Here is a 25,971-nt window from a genome sequence, read left to right on the forward strand (position 1 = left end):
TCACCAACTATGCCACCATCACCAACCCCACCATCACCAACAATGCCACCACCATCACCAACCCCACCATCACCAACAATGCCACCTCCCACCATCACCAACAATGCCCCCACCATCACCAACCCCACCACCAACAACAATGCCACCATCAACACCATACGCCAACAACTTCTCCTCCAGAAACATCACTTACACCAGCAACTCCTCCCTCTGAAACACCACCTACACCAACAAAATATACCAAAAATTCCTCTCCCTGAAACAGCACCTACACCAACACCATACACCAACACTCCTACCCCTGAAATATCACCTACACCAACAACTCCTCCACCTGAAACACCACCTACACCAACAACTCCTCCACCTGAAACACCACCTACACCAACAACTCCTCCACCTGAAACACCACCTACACCAACAACTCCTCCACCTAAAACACCACCTACACCAACAACTCCTCTACCTCAAACACCACCTACACCAACAACTCCTCCACCTGAGACACCACCTACACCAACAACACCTACACCAACAACTCCTCCACCTGAAACACCACCTACACCAACAACTCCTCCACCTGAAACACCACCTACACCAACAACTCCTCCACCTCAAACACCACCTACACCAACAACTCCTCCACCTGAAACACCACCTACACCAACAACTCCTCCACCTGAAACACCACCTACACCAACAACTCCTCCACCTGAAACACCACCTACACCAACAACTCCTCCACCTCAAACACCACCTACACCAACAACTCCTCCACCTCAAACACCACCTACACCAACAACTCCTCAACCTCAAACACCACCTACACCAACAACTCCTCCACCTGAAACACCACCTACACCAACAACTCCTCCACCTGAAACACCACCTACACCAACAACTCCTCCACCTGAAACACCACCTACACCAACAACTCCTCAACCTCAAACACCACCTACACCAACAACTCCTCAACCTGAAACACCACCTACACCAACAACTCCTCCACCTGAAACACCACCTACACCAACAACTCCTCAACCTCAAACACCACCTACACCAACAACTCCACCTCAAACACCACCTACACCAACAACTCCTCAACCTCAAACACCACCTACACCAACAACTCCTCCACCTCAAACACCACCTACACCAACAACTCCTCCACCTCAAACACCACCTACACCAACAACTCCTCCACCTCAAACACCACCTACACCAACAGTGTACTGACACTGTCCCACAAACAACTAATGCTCTATCCATTTAAATACTTACATCTGAGTGATGGTAATGGACTCGCAGATAAACAACGCGCCCATGAAATTAAGCTTCGAAATGTTTTAACAAATGACGGATTTTGTAAATGTCATAACACGATCGTAAATATGAATCAGCATTTTTTTTAATTCGCAAATAATAAGGCCTCAAAAAAGTAAAAAGCTAAATGTTTACAGATTTTTTTCGGGGAAATGAAAAATTTACAAAGTAGACAAAACTAAGAAGAAATGTTGAACAAGTAGAAATATTTATGAAGCATATATATATATATATATATATATATATATATATATATATATATATATATATATATATATATATGTCGTGCCGAATATGTAAAACTGGTCAATTAGCAAAAACTCATTTAAAAATAATTCCTTTCTGAAATTTTCTTTTATACGCTTAAAGACATTTTTTTTTCATTAATGTTAATGTAAAAATTTTTAATTTTGCACCAAAAGAATCTTAGAAAACTTACCTAACCTTTTTATAACAAGAGCAATTTATTTTAGCCCAACCCAACTAAATATATTTTAGATTTGTTTACAGTAATTTAATACTAAACAAACACAGTGAAATATATCTTTTTCGTTAGGTTCAGAATGATTTTGGCGAAATTATTGCATACACAAATTTTCACTTGTCCTATATGGCAAGATGAACGTTGCTATTTAAGCCAAGATCGCAAATTCTGCCTATTCGGCACGACATATATATATATATATATATATATATATATATATATATATATATATATATATATATATATATATATATATATATATATATATAGGGAAGTACCACCTCTATAGCTGGAATGGGGACCCTCATCCTCAGAGAAGACAATAAACGTACCTCAGAGAAAACTCAAGGTTCTCCCCGGAGCTGTTTGAATATTTTCTTCTCCTACCACCCCCTATATATATATATATATATATATATATATATATATATATATATATATATATATATATATATATATATATATTGCTCGAAAAGACGTTCAATTATACACGTTGGTGATATCTTCATGAATACTGTAATTTGCTGGTGCATGTTACAATTTAATTTTTTTTAACCCAGTTTGCATATAATTCTTCCGCGAGTCTTTACATAAATGCATTACACAGAAAGATGCCCAAAATATTTTTATTTTTGCCTGGCGGACGATATACTGAAAAATATACTGAAAAACTTGTTGACCTGAGATTACTGGGAACAGGTGACACAGCAAGTGACACAGCAAGTGACACAACAAGCGACACAGCAGCAGGTGACACAACAAGTGGAACAGCAACAAGTGACACAGCAGTAGGTGACGCAGAAACAGGTGACACAGCAGCAGGGGACACAGCAGCAGGTGACACAGCAGCAGGTGACACAGCAACAGGTGACACAGCAGCAGGTGACACAGCAGCAGGTGACACAGCAAGTGGCACAGCAACAAGTGACACAGCAGTAGGTGACGCAGAAACAGGTGACACAGCAGCAGGGGACACAGCAGGTGACACAGCAACAGGTTACACAGCAGCAGGTGACACAACAGCAGGTGACACAGCAACAAGTGACACAGCAGCTGGTGACACAGAAAGGGACACAACAGCAGGTTACACAGCAGCTGACACAGCACGTGACAGCAGCAAATACAGCAGCAGGTGACACAGCAGCAGGTTACACAGCAGCTGGTGACACAGCAGAAGGGAACACAGCAGTAGGGGACACAACAGCAGAGGACAGAGCGGCAGGGGACACAACAGCAGGTTACACAGCAGCAGGGGACACAGAAGCAGGAGACAACAGCAGGTTACACAGCAGCAGGTGACATAGCGGTAGGGGACACAGCGGCAGGGAACACAGCAGCAGAGGACACAGCAGCAGGTGACACAGCAGCAGGGGACACAGCATCAGGTTGCAAAGCAGCAGGTGACCCAGCAGCAGGGGACACAGCAGCAGGTTGCAAAGCAGCAGGGGACACAGAAGCAGGGAGCACAGCAGCAGGTTGCACAGCAGCAGGTGACACAGCAGCAGGTGATCCAGCAGCAAGGGACACAGCAGCAAGGGACACAGCAGCAGGTGACACAGCGGCAGGTTACACAGCAGCAAGGGACACAGCAGCAAGGGACACAGCAGCAAGGGACACAGCAGCAAGGGACACAGCAGCAGGTGACACAGCGGCAGGTTACACAGCAGCAGGGGACACAGCAGCAGGTGACACAACGGCAGGTTACACAGCAGCAAGGGACACAGCAGCAGGTGACACAGCGGCAGGTTACACAGCAGCAGGGGACACAGCAGCAAGGGACACAGCAGCAAAGGACACAGCAGCAAGGGACACAGCAGCAGGTGACACAGCGGCAGGTTACACAGCAGCAGGTTACACAGCAGCAGGGGACACAGCAGCAAGGGACACAGCAGCAAGGGACACAGCAGCAGGTGACACAGCGGCAGGTTACACAGCAGCAGGGGACACAGCAGCAAGGGACACAGCAGCAAGGGACACAGCAGCAAGGGACACAGCAGCAGGTTACACAGCAACAGGTTACACAGCAGCAGGGGACACAGCAGCAAGGGACACAACAGCTGGTTACACAGCAGCAGGATCACTGGTGAATCACACAGGAGAAGGACATAAGAAGACATAAGAAGACATAAGAAGAGCATAAGAAACTAGAATTAACATCACGGACAATCAACATTACGAACGAGTAAACTCACGGACGAGAAAATTCACGAACGAGTAACATGGACGAGAGCGTAGCAACGCCGTCACCTGTGGCCTCACCTACGCCTCAAGGGCACCAGCTGTACCGTGAGGAAAACTTTGATACAATCTTAATAAGTTGCAGGGCTTTGCAGCAACTTGAGAGGCAGTCAGCTCGGACTCAGAACAATACTCAGTGTTACTTGCATCACCCTCCGCCTCTCACTCCTACCTGCCTGGAGTCTACCTGGAGGATATTCCGGGGATTAACACCCCCGCGGCCCGGTCCAGACCAGGCTTCCCGGTAGATCAGGGCCTGGTCAACCAGGATGTTACTGCTGGCCACACGTAGTCCAACGTACGAACCACAGCCCGGCTGATCCGGCATCGACTTTAAGTATCTGTCCAGCTCCCTCTTGAAGGCAGCCAGGGGCCTATTGGTGATTCCCCTTATGCATGGTGGGAGGCTGTTGAACAGTCTTGGGCCTCGGACACTTATGCTGTTTTCTCTTAGTGTACCAATGGCGCCCCTACTTTTCACTGGGGGTATTTTGCATCGCCTGCCCACTCTTTTACTAGGGAGTGATTTCTGTGTGCAGATTCGGAACCATTCTTTCTAGAATTTTCCAAGTGTAAATTATAATAATACATCTTCTCGCTTGCGTTCCAGTGAGTACAAGTCAAGTGCTTCCAAGCGTTCCCAGTAGTTGAGGTGTTTGATGGAACTTATATGTGCAGTAAAGATTCTCTGTACACTCTCTAGATCTGCTATTTCACTTGCAGTGAACGGAGATGTTTATGTACAGCAGTATTCCAGCCTACAGAGAACAAGTGATTTGAAAAGGATCATCATTGGCTTGTTATCTCTTGTTTTGAACGTTCTCATTATCCATCCTGTCATTTTCTTTACAGCTGTGATCGTGGCACTGTTGTGATCCTTGAAAGTGAGATCCTGACATTACCACTCCCAGGTCCCTCACATTATTTTTCCGCTCTATTGAATGATCAGAGTTTGTAGTATACTCTGTTTTAGTTATTATCACCTCCAGTTTTCCATAACGGAGTAGTTGGAATTTGTCCTCATTGAGCATCATATTGTTTTCCGTGCCCATTGGAAAACTTGGTTTATATCTTCTTGGAGGTTAACCGCGTCCTCAGCAGATGACAGCTTCATGCAGATCCTAGTATCATCCGCAAAGGATGACAGTGCGCTGTGGATTAAATCTCTGTCTATGTCTGATATGAGGATGAGGAACAGGATGGGGGCGAGTACTGTGCCTTGTGGAACAAAGATTTTCACTATGGCAGCTTCCGATTTAACTCTGTTTACCACTACTCTTTGTGTTCGATTGGTTAGAAAGTTGAAGATCCATCTCCCCACTTTGCCAGTTATCCCTTTAGCACGCATTTTGTGTGCTATTACGCCATGATCGCACTTGTCAAAGGCTTTTGCAAAGTCTATGTATATTACATCTGCATTCTGTTTTTCTTCCAGTGCATCCTGGACCATATCATAGTGATCCAATAGTTGCGAGAGGCAGGAGCGACCTGCCCTGAATTGTGCAGTTTTTGGGAATCTAAGTGGTTTGCAATCCTGCTTCTTAGCACTCTTTTAAAGATTTTTATGATGTGGGACGTCAGAGCTATTGGTCTATAGTTCTTAGCTAATGCTTTGCTGCCACCTTTATGGAGTGGAGCTATATCCGTTGTTTTAAGTGACTGTGGAATTTCACCCATGTCCAAGCTCCTTCTCCATAGTGTACTTAAGGCACGTGAGAGGGGTTTCTTGCAGTTCTTAATGAACACAAAGTTCCATGAGTCTGGGCCCGTGGCTGAGTGCATGGGCATGTTGTCAATGGCTTTTTCAAACTCTATCGGAGTTAGGGTAATGTCGGAAATCTGGCATATATTTATGGAGTTTTGAGGCTCATTCATGAAGAAATCATATGAATTGTCGATCTTCAGATTGATTAGTGGCTCACTAAACACAGAGTCGTACTGGGATTTCAGTATTACACTCATTTCCTTGTTGTCATCTGTGTAGGTCCCATCTTGTCTGAGTAAGGGCTCGATACTAGATGTGGTATTTGTCTTGTGTTTGGCAAATGAAAAGAAATATTTCGAATTTCTTTCAGTTTCACTAATCGCTTTAAGCTCCTGTGGGAGTCATTGATATTTTTTATTTTAGAGATGGGGAGGAGCGCTAAACCCGTAGGAAGAGCAAGGGCGTGTGTTTTAGCGCAATTAACTATCGTCACTGCCCGGAGAGTCACATCACCTGCCCGGCGTAGTGCAGCGAGGTGCGCCACCTGGGTCACTTGTTGTGACAAGACTGATAGGTAAGCGGTGAGAATTCACCGGCATTCACATAGGCTACACGCCGGCTTTCTACTCAACTGCTCATAACAATAAAACTAAAAACTAATCATATGCAGAAAATCCTACAACATATATAGTAGAATGATAGCTCTAGGCCTTCAGTGTTGCAATCAACACATCTTCATGAGCTTGCAAAGTTGTAGAAAAGAGGAGGATATCCAAGCAAGTACGATCCCCCCCCCCTTCCCCGTGGATGTTTTACATTCTGTATTGCTTGGTTTGCGATATTGGCAACAACAAGTAAGAGGGAGGTGAAAGTGCATAAACTAAGGGAGGAGGAAGTTCGGGTGAGATATAAGCAACTATTGGCAGAAAGGTGGGTTGGTGCAAGTATGAGTAGTGGAAGGGTTGAAGAGGGTTGGAATAGTTTTAAAAATGCAGTATTAGAATGTGGGGCAGAAGTTTGTGGTTATAGGAGGGTGGGTGCAGGAGGAAAGAGGAGTAATTGGCGGAATGATGTAGGAAAGGGTGTGATAAAAAAGAAAAAGTTAGCTTATGAGAGGTTTTTACAAAGCAGAAGTGTTATAAGAAGAGTAGAGTATATGGAGAGTAAAAGAAATGTGAAGAGAGTGGTGAGAGAGTGCAAAAGGAGAGCAGATGATAGAGTGAGAGAGGCACTGTCAAGAAATTTTAATGAAAATAAGAAAATTTGGAGTGAGTTAAACAAGTTAAGAAAGCCTAGGGAACAAATGGATTTGTCAGTTAAAAATAGAGTAGGAGAGTTAGTAGATGGGGAGAGGGAGGTATTGGGTAGATAGCGAGAATACTTTGAGGAACTTTTAAATGTCGATGAAGAAAGGGAGGCGGTAATTTCATGCATTGGCCAGGGAGGCATACCATCTTTTAGGAGTGAAGAAGAACAGGATGTGAGTGTGGGGGATGTGCGTGAGGCATTACGTAGAATGAAAGGGGGTAAAGCAGCTGGGACTGACGGAATCATGACAGAAATGTTAAAAGCAGGGGGGGATATAGTGTTGGAGTGGTTGGCATTTTTGTTTAATAAATGTATGAAAGAGGGGAAGGTACCTAGGGATTGGCAGAGAGCATGTATAGTCCCTTTATATAAAGGGAAAGGGGACAAAAGAGACTGTAAAAGTTACAGAGGAATAAGTTTACTGAGTATACCAGGAAAAGTGTACGGTAGGGTTATTATTGAAAGAATTAGAGATAAGGCAGAATGAAGGATTGCGGATGAGCAAGAAGGTTTTAGAGTGGGTAGGTGATGTGTAGGTCAGGTGTGTACATTGAAGCATATATGTGAACAGTATTTAGATAAAGGTAGGGAAGATTTTATTGCATTTATGGATTTAGCAAAGGCATATGATAGAGTGGATAGGGGAGCAATGTGGCAGATGGAAATGGAATAGGTGGTAAGTTACTAAATGCTGTAAAGAGTTTTTATGAGGATAGTGAGGCTCAGGTTAGGGTGTGTAGAAGAGAGGGAGAATACTTCCCGGTAAAAGTAGGTCTTAGACAGGGATGTGTAATGTCACAATGGTTGTTTAATATATTTACAGATGGGGTTGTAAAAGAAGTAAATGCTAGGGTGTTCGGGAGAGGAGTGGGATTAAATTATGGGGAATCAAATACAAAATGGGAAGTGACACAGTTGCTTTTTGCTGATGTTACTGTGCTTATGGGCGATTCTAAAGAAAAATTGCAGAGGTTAGTGGACGAATTTGGGAGTGTGTGTAAAGGTAGAAAGTTGAAAGTGAACATAGAAAAGAGTAAGGTGATGAGGGTATCAAATGATTTAGATAAAGAAAAATTGGATATCAAATTGGGGAGGAGGAGTATGGAAGAAGTGAATGTTTTCAGATATTTGGGAGTTGACATATCAGCGGATGGATTTATGAAGGATGAGGTGAATCATAGAATTGATGAGGGAAAAAAGGTGAGTGGTGCGTTGAGGTATATGTGGAGATAAAGAACGTCATCTATGGAGGCAAAGAAGGGAATGTATGAAAGTATAGTGGTACCAACACTCTTATATGGGTGTGAAGCTTGGGTTGTGAATGCAGCAGCGAGGAGGCGGTTGGAGGCAGTGGAGATGTCCTGTCTAAGGGCAATGTGTGGTGTAAATATTATGCAGAAATTTCGGAGTGTGGAAATTAGGAGAAGGTGTGGAGTTAATAAAAGTATTAGTCAGAGGGCTGAAGAGGGGTTGTTGAGGTGGTTTGGTCATTTAGAGAGAATGGATCAAAGCAGAATGACATGGAGAGCGTATAAATCTGCAGGGGAAGGAAGGCGGGGTAGGGGTCGTCCTCGAAAGGGTTGGAGGGATGGGGTAAAGGAGGTTTTGTGGGCGAGGGGTTTGGACTACCAGCAAGCGTGCGTGAGCGTGTTCGATAGGAGTGAATGGAGACGAATGGTATTTGGGACCTGACAAGCTGTTGGAATGTGAGCAGGGTAATATTTAGTGAAGGGACTCAAGGAAACCGGTTATTTTTATATAGCCGGACTTGAGTCCTGGAAATGGGAAGTACAATGCCTGCACTCTAAAGGAGGGATTCGGGATATTGGCAGTTTGGAGAGATATGTTGTGTATCTTTACACGTATATACTTCTGAGCTGTTGTGTTCTGAGCACCTCTGCAAAAACAGTGATGATGTGTGAGTGAGGTGAAAGTGTTGAATGATGAAAGTATTTTCTTTTTGGGGATTTTCTTTCTTTTTGGGTCACCCTGCCTCGGTGGGAGACGGCCGACTTGTTAATATATATATATATATATATATATATATATATATATATATATATATATATATATATATATATATATATATATATATATATATATACATAAACCTTATATCTACTTCCACAACAGGATTCGAACCTGCAAACTGTGCGTGAAGGGGCACAATACTTTATCCACGACTGAGAAATTTTATGGTGATACTAAGATGATGTGGTAAAAGACACTTACGTACAGTTCAGAACATTGTATTAGGACTGAAGGAGTCACTCGTGACGGAACGTTTACTTTAATAAATGTCCTGAACTGTGCAAAAGTGTCTTTTTCCACAATTATCCGCGACGCCAGACTTCAGATAAGTATAGGCGCCTAGCCGCAGCTAGAGAGCCGTACTTATCTGGAGTCTAGCGTTGTGGATAAAGTACTGTGTACTCTCACGCAGAATTTGCAGGTTCGAAATGTCAGGAAATAATTTCGGCTGTTTTTGGAACTTGACTGCAGAAGTCACTAAAAAATTTGGAGTTCATCGTGAAATAGAGGAAGAAAGCTTTGACATTAATAACATTATAGAAATATAAGTTACAGAATAATAACCAGTACCACATTCCCAGAAGAGTACCAAGCAGTAAGAAAAGATTTACACACGACTGTCACAGATTTAAAGATCTGCGAAACCTAGATTCCGATGATTTACAAAAATATATTGCAGGTACAGCAGTGTCTGCAGAGACAAAGGTAATAGTGACAGTGATGTATAGCTCACACACAACACCAAGAGCAGGAAATCGATACGTGTGTTGGAAACAGTACAAGTCATTGTAACACAAGATTTCAGCGTTAAGTGGACTGGCTGGTCTTGTAGACCAGCCAGTCCTGTAAATGTTATAAGTCTTGTAAATGTTATAATGCCAAATTCCACAATATGACCAGATTCCCCAGGCACCAGCACAGCAAACAAGTAAACATTAACAACAGTAGGCAATACTCCGTTAATGTTAGATTTTGTAGTCACTAGAACAAGAGGAAAAAAGTTTCAACAAAGTATCTCAATCTTTTGGAAAGTGTGATCATGATCTTATACAAAATATTACACATTGTTAAATATTATACAGGGGAAGAAGACAACACAATTAAGAAAAACGAAATTATAAGAAAATGTTGTTTTTGTAACTCTAAAGCAATATTTCAAATAAACTGGATTAATATACTTCAGGTAACATGAATGTAGGTGATATAAGAGTCCTGCATAATACAAGAATGTAGTATCATTTTCTTTATTGCAAACCAAAAAAACAGACCGAAAAAAAGAATGGTTTAAAGGAAAATGTGAAAGAGCCAAAAATGAAATCACATAAAATACTTTTTTTTGGAAAAGTCTGCAGTAAGACACAGAAGAAGCTCATCAGATATGTACACAGGTAAACAGTGATGTGAAAAGAAACTTTGAAAAGGAAACAGACGACAGCAAAGCTGAATCATTTATCCAAGTTTGCAAAAAAAAAAAAGCCAAATAAATTGTTAAAGGGATAATATAAAACAAGAAAATAAAGAGAACGACAAAACTACCGAATCATTCTAGACAATGTGAGCGATACTACACAGGTAGACGACACACTGAAGACTGTGCACGGAAAACCCTAAACAAATAGCCACCTGCTGAAATGAATGTAAATGAAATATCCAGAGAAGTTTAGAATTTGCTACCACTGATACTGACATTATCAACATAAGAGCCAGACGAGAAATAACCATGAGACGAGAAAGAACCATAAAACTAAAATAAAAAGAACTTGTAGACGAACTAAAATATCCTCTTCAAGGTACAAAGGATAGCACAATTATCTGCTAGTTTTATGACTGGCTAACCATGGGTTCAAATCCCCATTTCGGTGAACTGCTTACTATTTGTGACATTACAGTTTCAAGAGGTATTTATGAGACATCCTCGCTGAAAAAAACTGAAAATTGACTAACAGAAGGTAAACCGATACACAGACTCAAAATGACTGTGCCATTGCTTCATTGAAGTGACATAGAACATCACCAGAGCTAAAGGCACAATGTCATATTACTGGGAAAAGCTAATAAAGAAATATATAAAACAGTTTCATAGCAAAACACAAAAAACTAGTAAACATTTAGCTTGTCGTAATGGTTGAACGGATTGCATTTGTTTAATTTAGAACTCTTCTGCATTGTCACCCCTGGAAATATAATCTGGAAACTGCAAACCAAGAGAGGTATAAATGCAAAATAAAAATTGCCCCGCAGGGTACTCGTAGCCACCTGCGCCGAACGGGGCACGCACGCATACAGGGGATACCATCTGATCCGTGGGGTGCAGCGGGGCTATAATTCACCAAGTGGGGAAAGCGCAGACGCGAACGCACGCACGCACGCACACACACACACACACACACACACACACACACACACACACACACACACACACACACACACGATGTGTGTGCCACCACCTGCCCCCGCGGGGCACACACGGTGCCGCCACCTGCCCAGCGGGGCACACACAAACGGGGCCACCACCTGTCCCTTCGGAGAAAAACTCCCACAAGGCAGTAAAGTAAGATTAAATTTCGATTTTCATCTGCTTTCTTGCGCAGTTTGACGGAGGCAATTTGCAGTATCTGTCATTCTTTGTGACTGTATTTCCAGAAACGACTCAAAAAAACTTCCTTTCCTTGCTACTATTTTTTTCATGCATAATCATCATTTTTTTTTTTGTTTGTTTCTCTCAGATCCACGACTGACACTAATGGTTTGGGAAGGTTCAAGTTCCACGCTTTCTACCTCGGAGTGTTGACACATGTCAACAAATGTTGAATAAGAGAACTGAGCAAACTTACCACCGTCCTTGGTGACGTCATGACCTTGGTACAGGGAGTCCATGACGGCATGTTGATCTGCCCTGACCTTGACAGGGAGAACGTGATGTTGTGTTGACCTGTCATGACCCCTGGCACGGAGAACGTGATAATGTTAACCTGTCATGACCTTAACAGTGATAATGTATAGACCCGTCATGGCCCTGACACGGAGAACGTGATAATGTTAATCTGTCATGACCTTGACTGGGAGGACGTGATAATATGTTAACTTGACATGACCTTGACACGGAGTCCAACACAATGGCGACCTGTGATTTTCCGTTGTGATCCAAAAACATCAGGTCCTCCATGAGTGTTAACGTGTATGTATGTCACGGTTAACTGACCAGGCTTTCCTCTCATGAAAAATATTTTACTGAAATGAGTACATGAACACAAGAAACATACAAATTATATAAATGTGTGTGTGTGTGTGTGTGTGTGTGTGTGTGTGTGTGGTGTACTCGCCTAATTCACCTAATTGTGGTTGCAGGGGTCGACTCATAGCTACTGGCTCCGCCTCTTCAATGATTGCTACTAGGTCCTCTCTCTCCCTGCCCGTGAGCTTTATCAAATCTCATCTTAAAACGATGTATGGTTCCTGCCTCTGCTAACACAACCGTGTGCTCCTACGTCACTCCCAAACGTGCTCCTACGTCACTCCCAAACGTGCTCCTACGTCACTCCCAAACGTGCTCCTACGTCACTCCCAAACGTGCTCCTACGTCACTCCCAAACGTGCTCCTACGTCACTCCCAAACGTGCTCCTACGTCATTCCCAAACGTGATCCTACGTCACTCCCAAACGTGCTCCTACGTCACTCCCAAACGTGCTCCTACGTCACTCCCAAACGTGCTCCTACGTCACTCCCAAACGTGCTCCTACGTCACTCCCAAACGTGCTCCTACGTCACTCCCAAACGTGCTCCTACGTCACTCCCAAACGTGCTCCTACGTCACTCCCAAACGTGCTCCTACGTCACTCCCAAACGTGCTCCTACGTCACTCCCAAACGTGCTCCTCCATTACTCCCAAACGTGGTCCTACGTCACTCCCAAACGTGCTCCAACGTCACTCCCCCACGTGCTCCTACGTCACTCCCAAACGTGCTCCTACGTCACTCCCCCACGTGCTCCTACGTCACTCCCCAACGTGCTCCTACGTCACTCCCCACGTGCTCCTACGTCACTCCCCCACGTGCTCCTACATCACTGCCCACTTACTCCTACGTAACTCCCCCACGTGCTCCTACGTCACTCCCCCACGTACTCCTACATCACTCCCCCACGTGCTCCTACATCACTCCCCCACGTGCTCCTACGTCACTCCCCCACGTGCTCCTACGTCACTCTCCCACGTGCTCCTACGTCACTCCCCCACGTGCTCCTCCGTCACTCCCCCACGTGCTCCTACATCACTCCCCCACGTATTCCTACGTCACTCCCCCACGTGCTCCTGCATCACTCCCCCACGTGCTGCTACGTCACTCCCCACGTGCTCCTACATCACTCCATCACGTACTCCTACGTCACTCCCCCACGTGCTCCTGCATCACTCCCCCACATGCTCCTCCTTCACTCCCCCACGTGCTCCTACATCACTCCCCCACGTACTCCTACGTCACTCCCCCACGTGCTCCTGCATCACTCCCCCACGTGCTGCTACGTCACTCCCCCACGTGCTCCTACATCACTATCACGTACTCCTACGTCACTCCCCCACGTGCTCCTGCATCACTTCCCCACGTGCTCCTACGTCACTCCCACACGTGCTCCTACATCACTTCCCCACGTGCTCCTACGTCACTCTCACACGTGCTCCTGCATCACTCCCCCACGTGCTCCTGCATCACTCCCCCACGTGCTCCTGCATCACTCCCCCACGTGCCCCTACGTCACTCCCCCACGTGCTCCTACGTCACTCCCCCACTTGCTCCTGCATCACTCCCCCACGTGCTCCTCCGTCACTCCCCCACGTGCTTATACATCACTTCCCCAAGTACTCCTACATCACTCCCCCACGTACTCCTACGTCACTCCCCCACGTGCCTCTACATCACTCCCCCACGTACTCCTACGTCACTCACGCACGTGCTCCTACATCACTCCCCCACGTACTCCTACGTCACTCCCTCACGTGCTCCTACGTCACTTCCCCACTTACTCCTACGTCACTCCCCCACGTGCTCCTACATCACTCCCCCACGTGCTCCTACGTCACTCCCTCACGCGCTCCTACATCACTTCCCCACTTACTCCTACGTCACTCCCCCACGTGCTCCTACATCACTCCCTCACGTGCTCCTACATCACTCCCCCACGTGCTCCTACATCACTTCCCCACTTACTCCTACGTCACTCCCCCATGTGCTCCTACATCACTCCCCCACGTGCTCCTACATCACTCCCCCACGTGCTCCTACGTCACTCCCCCACGTGCTCCTACATCACTTCCCCACTTACTCCTACGTCACTCCCCCATGTGCTCCTACATCACTCCCCCACGTGCTCCTACATCACTCCCTCACGTGCTCCTACGTCACTCCCCCACGTGCTCCTACATCACTCCATCACGTGCTCCTACGTCACTCCCCCACGTGCTCCTACATCACTCCCTCACGTGCTATTACGTCACTCCCCCACGTGCTCCTACATCACTCCCTCACGTGCTTCTACGTCACTCCCCCACGTGCTCCTACATCACTCCCCCACGTACTCGTACGTCACTCCCCCACGTGCTCCTACATCAGTTCCCCACTTACTCCTAGGTCACTCCCCCACGTGCTCCTACATCACTCCCCGACGTACTCCTACGCCACTTCCCCACGTGCTCCTACATCACTCCCCCACGTGCTCCTACATCACTTCCCCACTTACTCGTACGTCACTCCCCCAAGTGCTCCTACATCACTCCCCCACGTACTCCTACGTCACTCCCCCACGTGCTCCTACATCACTTCCCCACTTACTCCTACGTCACTCTCCCATGTGCTCCTACATCACTCCCTCACGTGCTCCTACGTCACTCCCCCACGTGCTCCTACATCACTCCCTCACGTGCTCCTACGTCACTCCCCCACGTGCTCCTACATCACTCCCTCACGCACTCCTACGTCACTCCCTCACGTGCTCCTACATCACTCCCTCACGTGCTCCTACGTCACTCCCCCATGTACTCCTACGTCACTCCCCCACGTGCTCCTACATCACTTCCCCACTTTCTCCTACGTCACTCCCCCACGTGCTCCTACATCATTCCCTCACGTGCTCCTACGTCACTCCCCCACGTGCTCCTACATCACTCCCCCACGTGCTCCTACGTCACTCCCCCACGTGCTCCTACGTCACTCCCCCACGTGCTCCTACATCACTCCCTCACGTGCTCCTACGTCACTACCCCACGTGCTCCTACATTACTCCCCCACGTGCTCCTACAACACTCCCTCACGAGCTCCTACATCACTCCCCCACGTGCTCCTACATCACTCCCTCACGTGCTCCTACGTCACTCCCCCACGTACTCCTACGTCACTCCCCCACGTGCTCCTACATCACTTCCCCACTTTCTCCTACGTCACTCCCCCACGTGCTCCTACATCACTCCCTCACGTGCTCCTACGTCACTCCCCCACGTGCTCCTACATCACTCCCCCACGTGCTCCTACATCACTCCCTCACGAGCTCCTACGTCACTCCCCCACGTGCTCCTACATCACTCCACCACGTGCTCCTACATCACTCCCCCACGTGCTCCTACATCACTCCCCCACGTGCTCCGACATCACTCCCTCACGAGCTCCTACATCACTCCCTCACGAGCTCCTACATCACTCCCCCACGTGCTCCTACATCACTCCCCCATGTACTCCTACATCACTCCCCACGTACTCCTACATCACTCCCCCACGTGCTCCTACATCATTCCCCCACGTACTCCTACATCACTCCCCCACGTGCTCCTACATCACTCCCCCACGTGCTCCTACATCACTCCCCCACGTGCTCCTACATCACTCCCTCACGAGCTCCTACATCACTCCCCCACGTGCTCCTACATCACTCCCCCACGTGCTCCTACATCACTCCCCCACGTGCTCCTACATCACTCCCCCACGTGCTCCTACATCACTCCCCCACGTGCTCCTACATCACTCCCCCACGTACTCCTACATCACTCCCCCACGTACTCCTACATCACTTCCCCACGTACTCCTACATCACTCCCCCACGTGCTCCTACATCACTCCCCCACGTGCTCCTACATCACTCCCCCACGTGCTCCTACATCACTCCCCCACGAGCTCCTACATCACTCCCCCACGTGCTCCTACATCACTCCCCCACATGTTCCTACATCACTTCCCCACGTGCTCCTACATCACTCCCTCACGTGCTCCTACATCACTCCCCCACGTGCTCCTACATCACTCCCCCACGTGCTCCTACATCACTCCCCCACGTGCTCCTACATCACTCCCTCACGTGCTCCTACATCACTCCCCCACGTGCTCCTACATCACTCCCCCACATGCTCCTACATCACTTCCCCACGTGCTCCTACATCACTCCCTCACGAGCTCCTACATCACTCCCCCACGTGCTCCTACATCACTCCCCCACGTGCTCCTACATCACTCCCCCACGTGCTCCTACATCACTCCCCCACGTGCTCCTACATCACTCCCCCACGTGCTCCTACATCACTCCCTCACGTGCTCCTACATCACTCCCCCACGTGCTCCTACATCACTCCCCCACGTGCTCCTACATCACCCCCTCACGTGCTCCTACGTCACTCCCCCACGTACTCCTACATCTTCTCGTGCCAGAAGCGTAAAACTGTGTCAATGAGCTTGTAAAGTACATCTCTCAAACACTTGGAACTAATCTAAGAAAAAAGTAGTACACATCGAGCCAGACACAAAGAAGTGCGCTTGTAAGATAGTGGTGGTGCCATTCTTACACCAGGTCAACTATAAGATAGTGATGGTGCCATTCTTACACCAGGTCAACTATAAGATAGTGATGGTGCCATTCTTACACCAGGTCAACTATAAGATAGTGGTGGTGCCATTCTTACACCAGGTCAACTATAAGATAGTGGTGGTGCCATTCTTACACCAGGTCAACTATAAGATAGTGGTGGTGCCATTCTTACACCAGGTCAACTATAAGATAGTGATGGTGCCATTCTTACACCAGGTCAACTATAAGATAGTGGTGGTGCCATTCTTACACCAGGTCAACTATAAGATAGTGGTGGTGCCATTCTTACACCAGGTCAACTATAAGATAGTGGTGGTGCCATTCTTACACCAGGTCAACTATAGGATAGTGGTCGTGCCATTCTTACACCAGGTCAACTATAAGATAGTGGTGGTGCCATTCTTACACCAGGTCAACTATAAGATAGTGGTGGTGCCATTCTTACACCAGGTCAACTATAAGATAATGGTGGTGCCATTCTTACACCAGGTCAACTATAGGATAGTGGTGGTGCCATTATTACACCAGGTCAACTATAAGATAATGGTGGTGCCATTCTTACACCAGGTCAACTATAAGATAATGGTGGTGCCATTCTTACACCAGGTCAACTATAAGATAATGGTGGTGCCATTCTTACACCAGGTCAACTATAAGATAATGGTGGTGCCATTCTTACACCAGGTCAACTATAGGATAGTGGTGGTGCCATTCTTACACCAAGTCAACTATAAGATAATGGTGGTGCCATTCTTACACCAGGTCAACTATAAGATAATGGTGGTGCCATTCTTACACCAGGTCAACTATAAGATAATGGTGGTGCCATTCTTACACCAGGTTAACTATAAGATAGTGTTGGTACCATTCTTACACCAGTTCAACTGTAAGATAGTGGTGGTGCCATTGTTACACCAGGTTAACTATAAGCGTAAAGTGCCGTGTGAATAAATTAACTTAGTATAATTTCTGAGGATTCGCCTCTCAACCTGCGGGCTGGGAGGACGCTTTCTGAGCCTGCTCCTGCTTATACCTGGTGGTGAACCTTGTACTACAGTACGGAAGATGGCGGACCATCAGGGTATTAGAGTAAACACGGTCTGTGTTGAATTCATCCGTGGCTCTCTCAGTGGTACAACGATGCATGTCTTGTTGCCTAACATTATTCGCGACGTCTACGGCATCCCCAACGAAGAATTATATGGTGTAGCTCTCAATGGGATGTCGAGGATTTTTGTGAAATTCGCAAATGCCGGCTTTTCTCCAGGAGTGTGGAAGCTTTCCAAGAGAGAAGAATGGCGGTGAATTCAGCTGTAGAAGTATGTCTGCATGACGTCTCTACATACGTTACCCGGGTCAAAGTAAGGAACGTGCCTTTCGAGGCGGAGTATGATCTTCGGAAAGCTTTTGGTAGATACAGCACAGTGCATGCAGCGACCAAGGGAGTGTGGAGGGAGGGCCCACACCCTCAAGATGACATTAAAACAGCCAATTCCAAATTACGTTCATCTGGAAAACTACAGGACCCAAGTTTTTGTTCACTATGCAGGCCAACGGAAGACATGCAGGTTATGCAACTCATAACCATATGGCTGCTCAGTACTCCAGGCGCCTGGTTGTCCGCATCCGGGAACCTTCTCCTGTGGTCCTAAGAACCGAGGCCTTCAATCTGGGGACTGGTCCCTCGACTGGACAGGGAACTAATCTTTGGAGTGAGGAGGTACAACAAGAGGAAACGCGGTCTATGGCATGTGCCACCCTGTCGGTGGACACTACAAACGTGCCCGCGCCATCTGTGGGGCTTGGGGAGCCTCTGGAGTTGTCACAGGAGAGTTTGCTGGAGAACGTGCTACACGATCTCCTGGATGGGGCAGAGCATGGCCCTGACATTCCACTGGAGTGTCAAGAGTTGGTGAAGGAGGATTCGAATGCGGGGGACCTGGACGAAACTACGATGACGCGGTTGCATGGGGTGGTGGTGAAAGTCCACCAGGAGGCCTCGTCTGGTGAAATATGTGTGGAAGGTGGTTCCCGCAAACGGACGGTGGGAGTGTAGGATATGGACGAGGTCCTGACACCGGGAGAGCATCCAGGGAAGAAATTATGGGTGGCTGAGGCGCCTCTTACGGAAGGGGTTATGGCAAACGCCCAGCATACGGGTAGGGCACGGGGGGTGGGGGGGGTCTTGGGAAGTCAAATGTCAAAAATCAGTGTAATGTACGTGTGGGAACGGGAAAGACCCACAAATATAGAGGAAAACCTCCTTTTGTGAATTCAAGTGTGTTACCATCAACGTAAATGACCTGGGGGCCCATGGTATGGTTTGTTTGCAATCGTGTCATTACGATTTCGTGAGTCATGTGGATGGAGTGGTTTTTGCGCAGGTACGCTGTGGATGTATGTTTCATACAAGAACACAATTATAAGTTTGGGCGAGACGGTTAAAAGGCTACCGAATGTATGTTAGCAGTTCTTTAAAATTTAAGGGTGGGGTAGCTATAGCAGTGAAGGAGTCCAGTTCTTGGCGTGTCTTGAGATTGGAGGAGGGGGGAGGTGGGGAGGTGGGAAGGTGGTGAGGGTGGGAGGAGATGGGAGGTGGGGTGAGGTGAGGGTTTGTTTTATTGGCATTTACATGCCTGCAGAAAGCAACTCTAAAGTTAAAATAGATTTCATGAGAGAGGTTTTAACATTTCACACTCGGGGATTGCCTTTAATTACGGTTATGGGTGGGGATTGGAATTGTGTTATCTGCCATGGCGATGTTGAGCCGAGGGGGGCGGGGTGCGTTTGACCTGTCTTAAGGAATCTGCTGGGGGATGCAGGGGTTTATGACGTGGTGCGTGGGTGGGTGGGGGTGGAGCACACGTTCGTCCGCAGGGGCTACGAGGCTCGTCTAGACTTTATGTAACACAAGGAATTCAAGTTGGGCGCGTACAGACCTTTGATTGCGGGGTTTTCAGACCACTGTGCAGTGCTAGCGGACTTGGGCTGGGATGGAATGATCCAGATTTATCCAGGTTATTGGAAACTGAACGTGCAGCTATTGGAGGGGGAGGGGGATGGGTCTACTTTTCAGGATTGGTGGAATAATCTCTGGGAAATGCAACGGGCAGGTGAATGTTTGTTGGAATGGTGGGAAACGCGCGCCAAACCCGGAATAGCGAGCTATTATAGGAAGCGGGGGAAGGAGGAGGCGAGGTGGAGGTATGGGCTACAAAACCGTCTGGAGGGGCAGTTAAATGATTATTATGTGGGGAGCGGGAGTAGTAGGTATGACAACATTGAACATCTCCATAGTAGACTTGCAGAAATTCACAAAGAACGTTTCAATGCGGTTAGAGTCAGAGAAGGTATGGAAGAGGTGCTATGGGGTGACAAACCTTTGGGTTGTGTCTTGCGCAAATTTAGGGTCAGACAACTGGCGACGCCCTTCTTGTAATTGGAAGTACTGCACAGGTTTGGGTGGTTACCTGCCGGGTCAGGTACTCCTCACCACGGATAGAATGAGTTTTTATGCTGATCTTTGGTTTGGGGAAAAGCTACGGTGGGGAGTAGGGGAGGTTCATGTGGGTGGCCTGGTGGGGAGGGATTTCAGAAAAGTTATAGGTGACAGGGATCGGACGGTACTAGAGGGTAGAATTCGAGTGGAGGAGGTAGAGGAGGCGATTTTTAGTATGAGTAAAGGAAAGGCACCAGGTATAGATGGCATTTCGAATGATTTCTATAGGGTGCATTGGGGAAGTATTAAGCATTGTTTGGTTGATGTACTGTATTGCATGCTCACGGAGGGGAGGTTAGGTATGTCACAAGGTACGGGGGTAGTTGTGTTGGTACCCATAAAGGGAGGGGGGAGGGGTCTGAGCGCATATAGAGCAATGTCTCTTATGTGCTCAGACTATAAAATCTTTGCAAAAGTTTTAGGAAACAGGATGAGGAAGGTCATGCCATGGGTCGGTTATTCACGAGGGACAGCTAGGCATACCAGATAGGAGCATGAGGGAAGGACATGTACATATTAGGGAGTTTTGGGGGAAATGTCAAGGGGGGGGGGGTTCCTCGGGCTTGACTGGCAAAATGCTTACGACTGTGTTGATAGAGATTTATTGAGGCTTATTTTATTGAAGCAGGGTTTTGGAGAGGGGATTGTAAGATGGGTTGATACTTTGTATGCCTCGGCAATGGTACAAGTACAGGTAAACGGTAAATTGGGGCAGACAGTCCATATGGAAAGGGGTTTGAGGAAAGGGTGCCCCCTCTCACAGCTGCTTTTTGCTTGTCTGCAAAACCCCTTTTATGAACAGGTGGATGGTGGTTTGGGGCATGGGGCGCTGGGCAGTGACTCACAAAATCGCAATGACACGATTGCAAACAAACCATACCACGGGTGGGGTTTGATCCCGCGGTCAGAGAGTCTTAGTGACCGTACAGCGCGTGGTCGGGTACACAGATGATACCACGATTTTGGGCGAAAGGTATGGGTGGTCAGTCGTGGTGCAACTTAAAATATGTGGTATCGTGTACATGGCAGATGAGAGGGAGGGACGAAGGGTAAATTCTGAATTGGTGGTCAACAAGGCTTTAGGTCGACTTCGGGGTTTAAGAGCTGGGGATGTCTCATTGCAACAGAGGGCAGTAGTGGTTAATATACTTGTTTATAGTAAGGTATGGGGTGTGGCTGAGGTGTACCCTTTAAGAGACGTGGATATTCAGGAACTGCAGAGAAGGGTCTTACGTTATGTTTGGGGTTTCGGGAGAGCTTGGTTAAGTCGGGAGGTTGTCATGACTTATGTTCGTCGTGGGGGTTTAGGTCTCTTGGCTTTGGGGCCACTGGCGAAGGCCCTCTATGTAAAGCAGTGGTTCCTCAGGGCGGGCAGTGAGAGGGGCATCCGGGTGGGTCAGGTAATGATCGAAATGCGCAAATGGTGGAGTGGCAGGGGATTAATCGAGTGTGAGGACATGCTGCATTTGCTGTTAAAGTTGAGAAATGCGTAATGGATCCGGGTGGGGCAAATGGTCAGCATATGTTATCGTAGGGAAATTGTGCAGTGGTTGTCTGTTTTTTCCAATGTATAATTGGTGGGAAATATGGGACGGGTTTTGTAAACTTAAGTTGGCACCGAGGGTTCGTGAATTGGTGTACAGACTTGTCATGGGGATTTTAGCATCAAAATCGGTCTTAAAGTATGATGGGTTTGGTAAGGGAGGCTGATTGCTTACGTTGCGGTCTAGAAGAAACAGCTTTTCATACTGTCTACTTTTGTGATACCTTGGACAAAGTTCGTTCATGGTTGGGGCGGGTTTTCAATTTTCTTAGTGGGAGAACTATCTCAACCTTAAGGGCCTTAACATTGGACGTTAGCGGAGTATCAAGTGAGGTACGAAGAGTAATAATGTACGTGGTGGCTGATTTCCTCTATATCTCGTGGGGTATACGGGAAATTGGGGAATCAGTTAGGATCAGGGCAATTGCGGCAGGCATCTACAGAACGTCTTGTAGAAATAAACTCATATATGGTAGAAGTTGGGATAACAGTTTTCCTGCAAACTATCAGAGTCTTACGGTTCAAAGGTTGCTGCAACTGGGGGTGGGGTAAGGCAACGAGCGGCTGGACTCCCCCCCCGCGGTAGCACCAAACGTATGTTCGGGACTTCAGGGTGGAGGGCGGGATTTAGTGAATGGCGTGTATGTATTATGGATGGTTCCATGCGTCTGAGTGTGTATGGATGTGGCGTTGTGTGGAACTGAGATCTTGGATTAATTCTAAAATGGTCATGCATCTCGATAATACAGATAAAATGCAATATTTCGGAATATGTTCCAGCCTCTTGCAAGACTGAACCAGTTCCCGACTATGGCCGGGGTTTGGTGAAGTAAGTTGGGTTTTTCCTGGGATTCCCATTGGGTATTTGTTTAGTCATATTGTAAGCGGATGTCATGCTGATATCACCGCTAAAAGTACAACGTAATACTGGCCTTTTAGGAAAATGTTCATAAGCATACATTTTGGTGATGTCTGAAAACTTTTGATGAAGGGCACAAAGTTTCATTTGCCTAAGATTGTTTTGTATATGTAGTAGCGGTCACCACTGTGGGAAGGGAGGGGGGATGTATAATGTCCTGTATTGTAATCTTTGGGCATTCAGGCTCCTTGGGCAGCAGCTTTTGCGGAGTAATATGTTGTTCCCTCACCCAGTGATATCACATGTATTTTTTTTATCACTTATGGTGCATATAGTCAGTTGATGTTCATTTAAGCATCTAATATCACTGTATACAAGCAAGGTATATTTTTTGTGGGTTTATAATTAGTTTAAGAAACTAGATAGGGGGTTGGCTGGGGTATTAGGTGTCTTAGTGTTTCTTTGTATGTCATCATACATTTTAGATCTGTAAGTCTTATGTTAATTATTAAGGGATTTTTGCATATTTTGGTTCCATTTTCAATAAAAAATAAAACATGAATCAATTTCAAGAGTCATGTAGGTTTTGTTAGTAATTTTATATAACCATTGTACCATTGAGTGTGCAGTGCATTACTTTATATGAGATTGCTTTTTGTATATAAAGGTTCATATACGATATGAATAAGAGTGTCAGGTTTTGGATTATATAGCTATTTTGTGTTTAAGGTATGTTCAGGTGTGGGTTGTCCTCTGTTTAGTTATACATATGTTATTGTCTTATATAATGCTTCACGTTTCTTGTTTCAAGTCAATTATGTATACCATACATGTATACTGTGTTTTTTAAATAAAATATAAAAAAAAATATATAATTTCTGCGAGAGAAAAGCTTCCCTGAAGCCTACCTGAAAATAGAGCGTCATACACAGCCATTCAATGTATATCAAAGTGGTACACTGTGTATAGTTAAGATACCAAAATAAATAGGGTGGTAAATAAGAGAGTATTCTCTTGAAATAGGCCTAGTGGATACGTGTCGTGTATTCAGTTGCCAGGAGTCACCAGCAGCCTACCACGCAAGCCCGTCTAAAAATTTATACCTACAGCTAGTCTTACGCATGTATAGTGATACCATAGAGTACAATACAATGGAAACATGAGTGTACTAATTTTGGGTAACTGTTAAAAGAATGTACAGGTCGTGGAAATAAAGAAAAAAAACAGAGTTGCCAGTGAACCCAATATATATAACAGTAAATAACAAAAGGCACAATACCGTGACTGGAACAATACACAAATAACCCACACATAGCCCTTATGGTTTAGCGCTTCTTTTGATTATAATAATAATAACCCGCACACAGAAGAAACTTTGTAAATGGTCCAAGACGGACCGAAACGTCGTCGTAAGCTCCTCTTTTCTATATGCGGGTTATTTGTATACACAACAGTAAACCCAGTACACACTATGGAAAGCATTTCCTTTAGTAAATCCTCACACCGGTGCTACCATAGCTAATAACAATGTCACGCGGCCCACCGCCGGGGAGCTGGACGAAGTATTCGAGATGTAGCTCTGAGTTACCTATGTTGTTTTACTTTCTATTGTATTTTTGTGAATGTTTTGTCAATGTATTTTGTCTTTAAATAAAAATATATATATATATATATATATATATATATATATATATATATATATATATATATATATATATATATATATATATATATATATATATACTTATAAATCAGAATTGAAAAAATTATAATGTACGTTGTGCCTTCTTTACAAATAGGCGTTACTAAATATATGTAAATTATTTAATGTCTTATTCAGTGTTATACTGCAATATTTATTTTCGTTAATACCTAATACCATCAGCGCACCTTACTTTCAACCTTCAGACATGATTCTTGATTCACAGCCTCAAGCGAGGCAACATCTCCACTGTTCGCACTCTGTTTAGTTATGTTGACTCAGTTGTGGTAGAGAGTGATCTCAGATGAGTCGCGACATACCTCTTGCCTCGCTGGAACTGTTTCCAGAAGTTTATTTAGACTTGTTGATTTTTTACTTTTTCATTGTGTTTAGCGAGTCACCCGGTATGATTCAGGTCTAGAATCTAACTCTAGATCTGTCTCAGGTTGGTATTGTGAATGGTAGCAGTCGGCATTTTAAAGTTGAACTCAAATACAGTAATTCGGGAGTTTGTGACCTTTTGGAGGACAAGCTGTTGTCACCAGTCAGGTCGATTTTTTCTCGTTATTTACTTACTGCTGTGTGTTGTCTGCGGCTACTTTGTACTGCTCGTTGTTGTTCGACGATCTGGTCGTTCCATTTATAAAACAAGTTGTGCTTCATCCTCTCTGATGTGGTCAAGTTATATTAGTTAATTACTTGTTTGATCTGTGATTCTTATTCTACGTCGAGTCTGCTGCCTTATGGTACATTGTTACTATACCAGCACTTAGATTAGGTAAGGTTCGTCAGGAAACAAGACAAGTGTTTCCTGACGTGAGGCTTAAATGATGACCCATCGCTGGAGCTTTCGGTCATCTGACCGAGGCCTTCCGCTGGCTTACCGGTCCACCCCTTTACAAATTATGATCATGTTGATAAATTAGACACATGTGCAACTCTTGGGGGTATCTTTATTGAGGAAACGTTTCGCCACACAGTGGTTTCATCAGTCCATACGAAGGAGAATCTTGAAGAACAGGAGGAGAATGAGGTAATCAGTCCCTCATCCTTGAGTCGATGTGGTCAGTCCATCAATCTTGAATAGAATATGGCATACGTGCGGAGAAGGAGCTTATAAACCGTAGACAGGAGAGGTGCAGCAGTCATAGGTGGTGTCACATTTGTTCAAGATTCTCCTTCGTATGGACTGATGAAGCCACTGTGTGGCGAAACGTTTCCTCAATAAAGATACCCAAGAGTTGCACATGTGTCTAATTTTTCAACATGTCGGTTCTTTGAACCATTCATCTACAAATTATGATCATAGTTAAAACTATTTAATGTAGGTTAGTACTTCTAAGTACTGTAATTTACAGCAACGTACCAGATGATACAGTTAATGTTTAAGATATGTATATACCAGTGATTTACTGAAGCTTCTACACTAAGTTATGTGT

The sequence above is a fragment of the Cherax quadricarinatus genome, chromosome 40 (assembly GCF_038502225.1).
Source record: "Cherax quadricarinatus isolate ZL_2023a chromosome 40, ASM3850222v1, whole genome shotgun sequence".
NCBI lineage: Eukaryota > Metazoa > Arthropoda > Malacostraca > Decapoda > Parastacidae > Cherax > Cherax quadricarinatus.